Raw genomic sequence first — 14505 nt, 5'->3', positions numbered from 1 at the left:
CAAAGTTCCTGTAATTCCAGTTATTTTGTATACATTAATGCACTCTACATTTGCCATGTATCCTTTCACCTCAGTGGAGCCTAGTGACTTCTCTCCATAGCTAAACTGCTCTATAATAAAAGTAAAATAAACTTCATTCAATAAATATCAGATAGTTTATAGTAAGATACAAAGATAGCACATCACCAGCCAAGCTTCAATAGAAAAATTGAGACCACACAGAATTCAGCAGACAAATTTGAATCATGAGCAGAATCATTAAATACATTATCACAATAAATCATTTTCACAGATGTGCAGTACCAAATCTGAAAGGGCACTTTCCACTTCACTAAAATACATAGCTCAACACCACAAATGGGAAAAAAAAAAAAAAAATGCGTGATCTTAAATTCATTCTTGAAGGGACACAAGCCTGCATAAAATGTATTTCCCCAGTGATAAAACCTAGAGAAATAGCTCTAGTAAGAAATATTCATAATACAGAATTTCAAATAACTGCTTAAAAACACACATAACAAGACTAATCACTCTAGAAAGCAACATGTCTTTAACAGCAATCATCACAGTATGAAATCAACTTGAGCTTATTACATTTGGCTGAATAATCTAAAATTGTAGAATTAAAAATAATTATTGATAAAAGATAAGACGTAAAACCTCCCTAGCTGTTTGAATCTAAGAATATCAGGGGATGGAATGAATGTTGAATTTATGTTGTGGAAAATTGGTCCCAAGTTGGTTTTACACTTCATCAGAAAGCACTTTTGTCTTGTATGCAAACAGTTAATGAAGCATACCAAAACTGCAACTTTTTTGCTAGCTCTGATGTGGTAAGACTCACAGCATATTCCATAGCTTGCAGAATATATAAGAAATGTAATAGATTTTTCATTTATTCTTTGGCTATAATGCAGAATCCTATAATTTTAAATAAGATTTCTTCTTGCATTTTCAAGAATTGTTTTATACAGCTCGCAGTTGCAGAAATAGTATAGCCTTTCATATCTAAAGCATTGGTTTTTGTTCCTTTACAGAGCATTTAAAAAAAACCAAAAAAACAAAAAAAAACAACACCACATAAGCAACTGGTGCTTTAATAAATTCCAAGAATGTATGTATTCTTAACAAGCTCTCATGCTACATGTGTTAGTGCTTCTAAGATTTTACAGTTGCACCTATCTCTATTTTATTTTTGCTACATTTTGGTTCAGCTATTCTCATAGCTGAAAACAAGAAACTTCTTATTCCAAATGGATAAAATTATACTATCAATGTCTTTTCTAGAGAAAATGGACAAGACAGCCTCTTTTATACCAAAACTGAAACAAACATATAGAACAGAGAAAGCTTTACAATTTTCTGAACACTTGCCTTTCACATTGCAGTTTCATGACTTTCACATCAGGAATTTGTCTGCAGAATTATATCTGAGTATGGCAACCAGCTCAATTATCTCAACCATACACACTCTTACAATTAACTTTGGGAAATTAGTGGGCTTACACAGCTGAACAAATGATTGGTGAGCTCCAGTCAATCACCACATCAAAAAGAAAGTCCCAACTGCAAAGACAAACAGCATCAATGCTCTGCAGGAGGGGACAAAGCTGCCTAAAAAATGGTGTAATGCAGGGAATGAATGTATTTATTTATTCAAGAATCACAAAGGCTGTTTTATCTGTGGAATCCAGCCCTTTATGACTTGTCCTGCAAAACAGCTCACATCAGCAGACCAACACGATAAACACTACTAATACAGGTTATATTGAATGCACAAATTTCAGGAAATTGGTGTACACTGTTTTCTGCCATACATCCTTGTTAAATAAGCCCATCAATTGAGGGCAGAAAGCACAACTTTGAGCAGCCCTTGCAAAAAAAGAAAAATTAAAATTATCTGCCATTAACAGCCTACAGGAAGAAGAATCCACCAAGCTGCACATCAGCTGCACAGCCTGGATATGTTTCAACAATTACTATCATCAAATCCACCCAAATTATAATATAATAGAAATTTGGGGCACTCCAGCCACAGTTAGAACTGCAGAAGTTCATAACAATTAAATTATGAACATTCAGATGACATTGAAATGCCTGTTCTTGAGCCTTTAGTACCACCAAAACAGATTTCATACAAATAGATTAAATACATAGTAGACCTAAACCATCCTGCATAACAGCTTCTTAAGATTCCCTATGTTTCTAACATATACAATAGCTGACATACAGCCTCTTCATTTTCATTTTTTTATTATACCATAATAAGCTAACAAACAAAAAAGATTTTACTAGCATGCTTATGTTTTTTACTACACACTTGCAGTACTCCACTTTCAGCAGGATTTTTATACTCGTAAGAGATTTTACAAAGGTGGCCAGCCCAGAAGGGTTTGCAGGGCCCCATCCAAAAAAAATGTGTGGCAAAACATCATCTTAGAGCAAGCCATTTCTGGACAAGGCAATTTACTCATACTCAGATTTGGACAGTGAACTTTCTTAGCTCATTAGCTAAGAAAGCTGGGCTTGATTAATATTTTAATATAAATCTTTCAAGAAAGCCCAACTGCAGCAAGAAATGGAGAACACCACTCCTTCCCTTACTCACTCCCTCCCTCCCTCTGGGTCCACAGCAAGGAACTGCTTCAGCATGGTGTGAAGGGACATCATGTGGCTGGTGGTGCTGTCTTTCAGATGAGATATAAAACTGAGTTCTGACAAGTTACAGTCATTAAATATCCCATGGCACTTTTCACAGGAGTACATGTGTTAACCCATATGTCCTGGCTATATTCCAAATGCATAATTGCATTCTGCCTACCTAAATTCCCTATGCAGTTTCAGTGGCATGCGGAACTATTTATTCTCTTTCTCTCTTTCCATCATTGCTCTTTGGCATTTATCCTCAGGTCCAAGAAAAGGCACAGTTACACCACAATACCTAACTTTTAGCCAGCAGACATAAAATAATTGAAAGCAACTCATATATACAAAGCAATGCACAGGAAGAAAGAGGTTCCTCAGAATTCAAAGAAAACGAAGAAAAGAAAAAAAAAAATGAAGTGTGGAGCCACCTAAGATAGACAGGGCAGAAACACTAACAAAAAGAAAAACTTAGAACTGATATGGTTCTCAGCCTGGGCCTTAAGCACCCAGCAGTTTTGAAAAGCACATTCATTCCTCTGGGTTGTTCCAGACCTTCATAGACTTGTAAAGGGACTGGCAGGATTTTAAGATTGTACTTGGGGATTTAGATACTTAAATTACCCTTAAACTCTCCATCAACTGCACTCCTGACGATAACCATCTACTCAAATTAAAAACAAAGAGGCATTTCAAGGTATAGTTCCATATTTTACATTTTCAATAGACTGTAGGAAAAAACATTGATAAAACACAGGAAGAGGCCCCCCATACTGGAAAGTAGCTGCTTTCACAGGAGATGGGCAACAGAGGTTTGAGTCACTCATATTGACTGTATTTCCTTAGAGATGCTTTATTGACTAGACCACTAGCTCTGAGCTCACGCCACCCAACTTGGTGGAACTTACAGAGGCTTCTTGCTGTGTGCCCAATGCCACACATAAGCAAGGTATATGCTGAATTCTGCCCTAGGTCTGAAACCAGTCTGTGCAGATATATTTAATCTTCTACAATAAATTTATTAACCAATTTTCTTTCTTTTTAATTTTTTTTTCCTGATAGCTAAAGAGCAAATAATACCAATACCAATTAAATCAGCCCTGCCCAATCCTTTTCCTGGTAATGAATACACAACATAGCTATGAAACATTTGCACCTCAATTCACTTAACTGAAATATTCAATGTAAGTTACCAACTGTCTCATGCCTTGTACAGTCAATGGGGAGTCAGCAGTACACAGCAATTCACAGATATATCATCCCACATTGGGGATTTCTATCTCTTTTTGAGCTGTGGATAACTGAATTCCAAACTTCAGCATTTTAAGAAGTTAGATAATTTAAACAGGACTGATATCAAGCATTTTTTCTCCTTTTATTTTTTTTTCTGTGAAAATCACAATTATATTTCTATCATAAAAGCAGTACAAGGAGAGGGACTACTTAAAAGATATTTTGTTTTTTGGTGAAATTATCTATACACTTATTCATAGTCTTATTCTTACCATTAACTCTAAATGATTTTCAGTTGCATAACACAGTGAGTCAAATGCATTTTCTTGTATCCAAAATAAATGATTACAATATTATTGGCTGCCTTTCAAGTGAGAGGGATGTTCACTCGATGTTCAGCTTTACTGACTGATCTCTGAACTAACCTTTCTTCACTATTAAAGTCACTGTATCTTGAGAATTTTTTGAAGACATACATTCAGGTCTATTCAGGTCTTAGACAATATTGATAATCTTTCAAAAATACCCAAAACAATCTCCATATACTTTGTGAGCATGACCGCATGAAATAAAGGCAGGCCTGATGGATGTTTAAATAATGTAAATGAAATTTTGCAATATATGTCCCTGATTCTCCTTTCACTTATGCTGCTGTAAATCTCTTGGGGGGAAAAAAACCTCTTTGTGGATTTTCATAAACTTACTCTGCTCAAAAGCTGATACAGCTGAGAGAAAGAATCAAATATTCTTCATTTAAATATTGATTGTGCACTTAGGAAATTAAAATAGTTGTGATGCATATACTGAAAATAAATATAATTTTTAATACATATTAACTTTTGTAAGCTTATAGGCTTAAAAAGAATTGCAAGTAACTAGCTTGTCTGAAATGAAAACAAGAATATTCCTAACAAAAGTGTTTTGTATTGAGGGGATTAGAGGCCAGCAGGTTAGCTCTGAAGCCTTTGGAATATCCTACATAAAAACAGGTCACTTTTAATATTATAAAAACCCCAAACTTTAATACAGAACAACAGATTGTGCTAAACTCACAATCCCCTTTCTTCTTCTCCCTCTGACATGCAAACACCTGACACACAAAGGGAGTCACATTCAGAAGGAGATTATGATGCAATGATCTCGTTGTGAACGTTGCATTATGGTTTCAGCATCGCTGTAAGAGCTCCCCTGGCACTTGTGCTTACAGCAATTTGAATTTCTCTGGCAGCTAGGTATGATTTGTGACAGATTTCAGCTTTGCTCTTCATTGAAGGAGCACACTGGCAAGTGCTTGAGGTATTAACCATGAAGATTGGTAAGAAGAAAATGTGAAGAAAAATATTTGAGGTAGTCCTTTCATAGTTTTTATCTTTTTTTTCCTTTTATTTTTTTTTTTTTTTTTCTAGTATTTAAATTATCCAAATCAGTTCTTTACCAATGGCATCATTTTTTGCTTCTTAGGAAATGTTGTGTCACTACACTGTTCTATTTGAAGGTTTATTCCACTTGCTATGATAGTGAAACTGTTGATTTTAATGACTATTATGAACTATCAGTAGCCAAATGCTCCATGTAGAGTACAAAGAATCAATTGATTATACTGCAGTTTGTAACACAAATGGAAAAAAATTTGCTTATACATTCTTAACATAAGTATTACACGTGTAAACTTGTTTACATGGTATGGAAAATTTTAAGCTGACCAAGCACAGCTATCTTTTTATACTGGAAAATACCTTAAACTCCTCTGAAAAATGTAGGGTAAGTAGACAGGTTACATATTTGGCACTGGATTCCCCCAAAAGTTTGTTGAGCCAAAGCCTCTACATCCAGGGCAAACTAACAAGTTCACAAAGCTTACCTACAAAGATTATTCTCAGGATCTTTTCTGCCATAAAAGCTGCACCAAGCAGTGGCACCAGTAAGCAGCAGCACTCAAAGTTTCTCTAAAACTTTCTTGGTCTGCAGACAAGATCTTATCTTGATTCCTTCCTCATTCCCATATGTAAGTAGAGGAAGTAACCCCCAGGGAATACAGACAGCTCCATAGCAAAGGCTGCACTCTGAGCACAAGTACAATGACAATATGCTGGCTGGCTTTGGCAACAACTGATGAATGAGAAATTTAATAGAGAATATTGCACAGACTACAAAGAGAAAACTTGCATTTAGTAAAGGACTGAGGTTGACTAGGTTTAGGCTAATAAAGTTTGTATCTCATCCAATAGAATGGATCCAAATTTCCATTCACATGTAAAAATAGCCTATCGATTAAAGCATATTTCTTCCCCTTTGGGCCTGTTTTTCAATTATTTTATTTGAGACAATAGGTTTGGTAAGTTCCTTTGTTAACAGTTCCTGTTATTTTAAAAGCAACAGATATTGTGGCTCATGGTTACCATCTGAGAAATATGTACATGAAAGAATGCATAGGAGGTATCAGGTGCACCCTTGGGAGAATAAGAATGTCCACTTGGGACCAAGTCTTTCTGCAACTAGCAGTTTCTATATGAATTGGTGAGAAATCTTATTTTGCATTTGCAGATGTTCCATATTCAAAAAATAAATAAAACATGACTTAATGATTAACTCTCTAATCTGCCACTCATCCTCAACTCAGGGTCCCAAGTATAAGAAACCAGTCTTCAAAATAATTTAAAGAAATTATTAAATTATCAATTTAATTAAATTATGTATATAAAACTATATCAAGTACATTTGTGTAGCTATGCGATTTTTAAATTTGCTTACTTTAGTTTTTAATGCTGTATGCATAGTCTTTATAAACTATTGAAATAATGCAGATTTCATTTATTTGATTTAGAAAATATTACAGTACATCTGGAATATCATGGGTTTGTTACTATCTGCTAATTGAAAAAGTGGAGATATAAGACAAATTACATAAAATTTCAAACAGAAACCCACATTGTAGTGATTTATCATAATTTATCATTAAAAATACAACTAAAAAAGAAAGTTCTAGACTAGCATACTCCAGAATCTTTGAGTACTAAATGGTGTTAAATGGAACATGTGAATTTATTTTTCCTATCAACTGATCATTTTTTAATATAAGTGCATCTCCATAGAAAATAAATGTCACAGAGAGAGGCTGTTGAACAACTGTTCACTGTGGAGGCATTTTGAAGAAAATTGGTTATATAAAGTAGTAGAAATAAAAGGTAGAAATATGTAACTAGTGCCTTTTTCTAAATTAAGATCATCAGTCTATTTAGAGAGATGGAAGTTGAAAAAAATCATTAATATATGAGAATACGTAACAGTAAGCTTGGCACAACTGTTAGTCCTTCTCACTATACAAGCATGTGAAAATATTCCATGAAACTGATATACAACATATCAGCACATATCACTTTCTGGAAGAGACAGAATTACTTGTTTTTAAAATATTTATAATCATACAGATGGAAATAATTGGGAACAGCAGTTTGTTTAAACCATAACTTATCACTTAGTATCACAGTGGGGAAAAGCTCTCATTACATTAAATATAAGAAACAAATATATGAGATTAAAATTTTTTCATTTCAGATTATAAATCCTTGCTGACTGATGAAGACAAGTCAGAAACTATTCATGCACAGAACAAGATGATTCTGTATCTGCCCACTGTCAACGTCTTGAACCTTCCTTTGATGAGTGCTGTGATTGATAGGACACCCTGACAAATTCACCACAAGTCCACTCCAAAGTGGAAATACTATATCATGCCAATACTTGAGAGACTGTTGTGACAGAGAAATGCTTTAAACTATTTATAGTGACATCACAAAAATTATGTAATTATCATATTAATTATTATTATAAAGATAGATCCTCTTAACATTTTGCTTACAACGCTTGAAGTATTTTAATTCTATTGCTGCTGTGCAATAAGAAAAATATTCTCTACTTACAAGGGTATTACGTATATATATATGTATGTGACATATTTGTATATTTTATCTATCTATGAACATGGACTAATATGCACATTAATGTATATTTTTATACTGATATTAATATATAAAGCCTAAACATGAGCATATTAACATATATATTAGACTATGTTTGCCCATACAAAAGATTAATGGCCAGAAAATGATACATTCTTGCAGAGTTTATCAAAAACTTGAAACAAATCATTAATTATGTTTGAGGGATAGAAAGAATCCAACAAAATAAAAACCTGTATATATCTGTATACACAGTACTAATTAAGTCAGAGTATTTAAATGCAGTAATTGTACTCTCACTCTCTTCTGTCTTTTTTAAGAGTTGAAGAGACTTATTCATTTCCGTTAGCAAGAAATTTCTCAACTTCCTTGGGTGCTTAAGTGCAAGAATATTTTAGCCCCCATCTTTGCATATTACTTTATCTTTCAGTGGTAATTAACAGAGTCTTAATCTGGCTAATGTTAATGACCACTGTTCTTTCTTTAAATCCCAGTTAAACCAAGCTTATTAAGGGCCAATTAAAGGAAGTCTTATGTGATCTGAATAACACTAAGACCAATTTTTAACAGCTATAACTATTTTGGATGATGATTGTGGAAAAGAAATGCAAACCCTTCTCATTATGGCCTTTGTTTTAAAATAAACTGTCAATGAATATTGGGAAGGACAGGGAATCTTGCTAAAAGTCGGAGATATAGATTAATTTTGTAAAATGCAAGTGTTCTAAAAAAATTACCTATATACTAGTCTTTCCAATCCTGCCAATATAACAGGTAATATATAACTAATTTCTACTTAGTTTTTCATAATGTTACAGCACAAAAGTGAAACAATACTTTGCAATAACTTTGGAGTGGCAACAACACAACCTAGATATGACCATGGAGAAAATGAAGAAAAACTTGCTCTTCACTTGAATGGGAAATGGAACATTTCTACCTAGATTTGAAATAATTAAGAGGTAAAAGTTTCCACTCCAGATTTTTCAAAAGTTTTATTGGTTCCACTTTTGTCTGAGGTGATCCTTCTACAGACACATTGTTACAAATCATCTCCTGCTATTTCTTACATCCATAAGATTTCACTCATTGCTTAACTTTACCATTGCTTCTCTTTCATCTGGAAAGCAGCAGTAACACAATCTGACTACAGCCTCGAGCTAGTAAACAAAATATTACTTTCACCACTCCTACTTAAAGTCATAAAAGCAAAGAACTAATGTCCACTGCAGCAAGTCACCATCACACAGGTCCTTTGCCTGCTCTGCAGCACACAAGAAAACAAACTCCATGGTGACAACTCCTAAATTCTGCAGCAGCAGCCACAAAATCCATGGCAACATTAATGTATTATTGTCTATAAAATACTCTTCATCCCTACTTCCCCACTCCTATACAAACACACTCAGCTATGACTCACAGCAGAGAACATCACTGATGAAAATTTGATGGTTATTTTTAACAATAAATCCTGAATTATTTTTCTCTGTTCTCCCTAGATAATTTGGCAAAACAGTTCTTGGCCTCTAAGAGAGTTCTGCACAAACCATCTTTTTATCCTGTACCAGCCCAGAAGACTTGCATCTTGATTCTCCAGCTTTCCATTCTTTGTCAGATTATCAAGTTCACTTGCATCTCTGAAAGTTTCCCATCAATCATAAGCTGGATATCAGTTTTAACTTTTTGTGTTCTTCTTCCTGGCTCCACAACACAATACAGCTGTTTTTTAGCTGGGAACATAATTACAAAAACAAAACAAAATCCCCTTCAAAATTGAAAGTAGAATTCTGTGAAAATGATGTGGCTATGAGAGTTCCAAGCTTTCCTCTGCACTTCTGATAAACTGACATCTGTCAACACCACTACTGCAATAGGAAAGCATTTTTTCCCCCAAAATAGTTATCAAGGCATAACAAAGGAAGACAGAGGGGACACATGACAAAAATTGTATCATGTGAGCCACAAACAGCAAAACAGGAAGAAAGTGGTGACATCATAGAGACTATTACAGTACTAAAACAGGGTTTGGCATGTCAGAGCAAAAAATTCAGTTCTAGGTAAGGTCAGACATATAGTCCTGGCCACGAAAAAATTCAGAAAATGCAAATAAAATAAGTTTAATTTTATCTCTAGTTACATCTGTGTATTTGGCAAATGAGCTTTTTCTTAAAAAATAAACAAAAGACAGACTACCTAGAGTCTTGGCCTGTCCTGGGCACATCTCCATGCAAAAGAGCAGTAAGAGAGAGGAGCTGGCCAGTCACAAAACAAAAGCAGCATACTCAATGGTGTTTCTAACTAACTTGCAATTCCTCGTTATGATCTGTTTTTTGCTCATTCTTTCTCCCTTAGTTCTCCCTGCCACCACTTTCCACCATCACCAATGATTAGATGGCACTTCTGGATTTTAATAAAGACCTGTTTTCCCATATCTTCTTCCAATCCAGGTATCAGCTGTACACCGAGTTCAATCCCGCATCAGAACATGAGACTCCAGCCTGAGTGCTGTACTGGTACAGCAGCAGTTCTCTCTGTGCCCAGGGACACCTCTGATATGTGTGAGTTAACACTCACACATAATAATACTCATACATAATAATAAAGGGTGCTGAGTACAAGCAACTTCAAGTTTTGCTGGCCCCTAGATTTTGCATACAGCTATTTATATAATCATTACCAGCTATTTAAATCCTATTTTGGAAAATGCATGGACTGCAAAACATTATTCTTTGCCATGTCTGTAACATCTGTTTAGCACAGCTGTACCTACAGGCACTCTTAGGATGACTCCTGCAGGACCACTTACCTGTACTCTGCAGGATGATCCTCAGCATCTACTCAGTACCAGCACTTAGGCAGTTCCTTACCCAATCCTAGCTCAGCTCAGGCCACCCAGCCTGGCTTTGTGCAGAAAGAGAAATGAGAAATTACTGGTAATAGAGATCTTGGTGCACAGGCACCTGACTATGGTCTGTGTGTGAGCAGGGTACTCTCATCAAGGTTTACTGATTAAGTAAGCCAGTATCAGTATCCATATGACACAACAATTCACCCAAAAGTGACTGAGCATGTTTGTGAGAGCACTACATAAAAAGCTAAATTCTGTTGGCATCCATACTCCATACGCCACATCTGTGGATAAATAAAGTAGTTGCATTCTCTCTCATATCAATAAATTACTGCTAAATCTGATTTGCATTTAAAAACAGTGTGCATGAGTCTTGATGTGGCACATCTCTGGAAGCAACATGAATGGGGATTCCTAAGCCAGAATGAACCAAATAAGCACTACATGGATTCCAAAAGGAAAAATACTGGTTTCTCAATCATCAGAAAAAAATGTTGGACCTAATGCAATAGAACTGTTTAGAAGTAAAGAACTAAGCAATGCAAGGGAGAAGAAATTTAATACAACTATCCTGGACATGAAGCTTGTGAAATTGCCTTAAGGAGATGTCTAGAGAAGACTTTTGGTGAGTTCTGTAGAACAGACAGAAGATACATTATCCATAGTTAACTTGCTTTCACTTCTTGGGTGGAAAAGTGGATCAAGAGCTACAGATTATAGGTAGAAAAGAGATGGATTTTTCTTTCAAAAGCTCCCCATCTTTTATCGTTCCCAACTTTCCACTTGTTAATTTCAACTTCTGGTAGTTCTTTTACTATTCAGATCTTTTTTCTGCTTTTATCTGCTTCATCAGTCTCTCTCCATGTAACTGGGGCACGGGAACTAGAGATGTCAGGTTGGTTTTTGTTTTCCTAAGGATGCCTCAGGACTGACTGAACAATTACTACTGGAGTCATGAAGGATTTTTTCCCTTTGGAGTCTAATGGATTTTAAAGCATCTTGGAGTTTTAGTTCAATCGACAGGAAAATCTGGAAGCAATTCAAAGCCCTAGCTATTCCTTCTTAACTTTGGAGCACTGTTGGTAAAGCATATAATAATAAATCAAACACAGAATTTGCTGGCAAACTTTTGCAACTGGCAAAGGCAGGTCTCCCTTTGGTAACTGTTGCCTTGCTATGGGAAGAAACAAGGAGAAAAGCATACTCAAAGATCTTGTAAAGAAGAACTGAGGCCTAGGACTGAGTCCTACACACTTTATTCAATCCTCTAGGGAGCTTGAGCAGCTGGGGAGTCTGAGAATATTTTTATTGTTCCAGAACCTTCCCAGCATTGTCAGTAAAACAGCAGCCTGCTGCTTCCTATGTCTGTCTTCATTCTCTTGAGCATCCTAATCAAGTGTCCATTTAAATAGACCAGTGGCATTTTAAGTTGCCAGCCACACATACTAAGATGAAATCTTCCACTGTGGAGTAAAAAAAAGTTAGCTGCATAGATAAAATATTCATATATAAGAAATAGTACCAGCTCAATTCCTATCTGTGATTCATTTCAAACTCAGTATATTTCATAGCAGAAGATGAATTACAGTGCTCCACAGAGGTGATCAGATACAGAAAAGGGGGAAACAATGCACATAATAAACAAATACTTAATATGCAACTTTTAAGACCTGATTTTTTGTCATCTAATTTTAAATACTAGCTTTAGAAAAGGAGACATGCTAGAAAATGAATATCACACGTAATCTATAGACCACTTTTGGCTAATTTAAAGCTCCAATGTGTATTTGTTTCCTGTATAAATTTCTTTCTTATTATTCTCAATAAGATACTCTCAGCACGATAAAAAGAAGGACATTACCAGCAGCGTTTTCAATCATGGGGGCTATATATTCAAGAGCAATCAATAAAAACCACACAGGGCCTGACAAACAACTAGTCAAAGGAATCATTTTTCTCAGATACTTAGCAGTATCCTTTTAAAGTAATTGCTTTTGGTCAATGTTACTCGTTATCATTTGGTCTGCTCTTTTTCTAAAACAGAATGGATGTCATTTCCATTAATATTTCAGCTGTCTATGTAGGTTTTCAAAGTGCACACTCCACAAAAAAAGAAGGAGGATTTTTGTTTCAACTCCAGTCAACTAACAAAGAACTCTGAAGTGTTATAAAATAGATAATGTCATATCACTGTAGCTAAAAGGTAATTTTAAAGAAAATTTTTATTAAATATAAGATATTGTCTGCCCAGCCTTCTCACTCCATTCAGAACTGTAAAGTCCCTAAAGACAAATAGAAATGACAGACTTTGGCCCAATCAATCTATGCTAGAAAACAGCATTAGCAGACAAATGTAACAAGAATGCCACCTAAAATAAGGAAATTAACAACAATTCATTATTATAGCTTCTTTTAGGAAACTTAATGAAAATTTCACTACTGAAATCCTTGTGCTGCCTAACCCTGTTTGTGACAGCAGGGAAGTTATTGTCTTGTGCCAACTGATCATTTAAAGATGTCCACAAGATACTGAAAATAGCCAGCATAATCTGTAAGTGTACAGCTGGGATTCCAAATTAAATTAAGAAAGGCAAAGAACATATCTTTTCAGTTGTAGTAAGGCCTCAGAAACTGTCTAGTTATGCTTCATACTAAATGTTCTGGCACACTGCCAAGGCACTTCCAAACATTTCTGAGTTCACTTTTCCACAGAACTCTTTTAAAAATCAATTAGTAGTGAAAAGTCTTTCAAATCCAAATGTTTTAAAATGTCAAGCTTGTATTGCCTTTTTTTATTTTATTTTATTTTTTTCTTTCCCTTGTTGTGCATCAATGACGATATTTTGAAACCTTTACATTAAATTGATCACATTCTCTAATTAAGCCTATAAAGAGAACAATATGTGCAGGTAGTTTAAAATGCATGTAACAAAAGATTACATTCTTCAGGGGAGAAAAAAAATAAAAGAAAAAAAAATAAAAGAAAAGGTTGAGAGAGATGCTGTAATTTTCTTAAAGAAGAATGCCCAGGACATTTCTATTGATTTTAGGGTGATAAATGTTTTCATTATTACCAGGCAACAGCAGAAGAAATGAATATGCTATTTAGAAAATTCTGAATTAAGGCATTTTAAAAGCATACTGCATAAATGTTTTGGAAGTTCAATTAAAAGTACTGGAAATGGCAAACAAATTAGACAGAGGCTCCTTTAAATATTCATCAAAATGCAGAAGAATATCAGAACAGCTTTCTGATTATCAGAAAAAGTTTAAGTATTGCAACTTCTCAATGGACTTTCTATAGCATACACCTTCTTCCTCCTGTTGTACATTTTGCATGATATCCCAAACATATAATAAAAGAGTTAAAGAGATGTTTTGTCCCTATGTCACGTAATCTGTTTGCTCTATTTCATTCAGCTAAGTGCCCAAAGGTTTACACAGATAGCAATTGATTGAAATCAGTTCTTTATGTGTAACACATTTATATTAATTGGTTTGTCCTTTCAAGTTGTGTTTATCTCTTCATTTCCATCACAGTTTCAAAGGTCACTCAGTTCCATTTATAAATCCAACATGACAGAGATTAGTAAAAGGAAAAAGGGAACAACTAAATGAATGCATCATCACACAATCACACATCTCACAATTCATTTATCATATTAATAAATAATGCTGTCAAATGCTTACTGCTAAGTTTGTTTGCTATCATAAAAATATTTCTGTCAAGATAACTTAATCAGATCTGTTCATGCCCTGAGCCAAAAATGAGTTACAGAATATTGAGGATATTAAGTATATTCAACATTTGTCCCCTTGATC

The 14505-nt window shown here is 34.8% G+C and overlaps 1 protein-coding gene and 1 long non-coding RNA gene across 7 annotated transcripts in view; one reads left to right on the top strand and one right to left on the bottom strand.

The window, feature by feature from the left end:
• The window catches only part of DACH1 (dachshund family transcription factor 1), a 351929-nt gene that overhangs the window by 141755 nt on the left and 195669 nt on the right, over positions 1–14505 (bottom strand). The gene's annotated exons all lie outside the window — the stretch shown is intronic.
• On the top strand, positions 5098–9467 carry LOC306805638. The gene is made up of 3 exons (XR_013775251.1): positions 5098–5223; positions 7432–7511; positions 9335–9467. It is a non-coding gene; the product is annotated as an uncharacterized lncRNA (long non-coding RNA).

This window comes from Erithacus rubecula (genome assembly GCF_903797595.1).
Source record: "Erithacus rubecula genome assembly, chromosome: 1".
Lineage (NCBI taxonomy): Eukaryota > Metazoa > Chordata > Aves > Passeriformes > Muscicapidae > Erithacus > Erithacus rubecula.
This window is presented reverse-complemented; position numbering and strand designations above follow the sequence as displayed.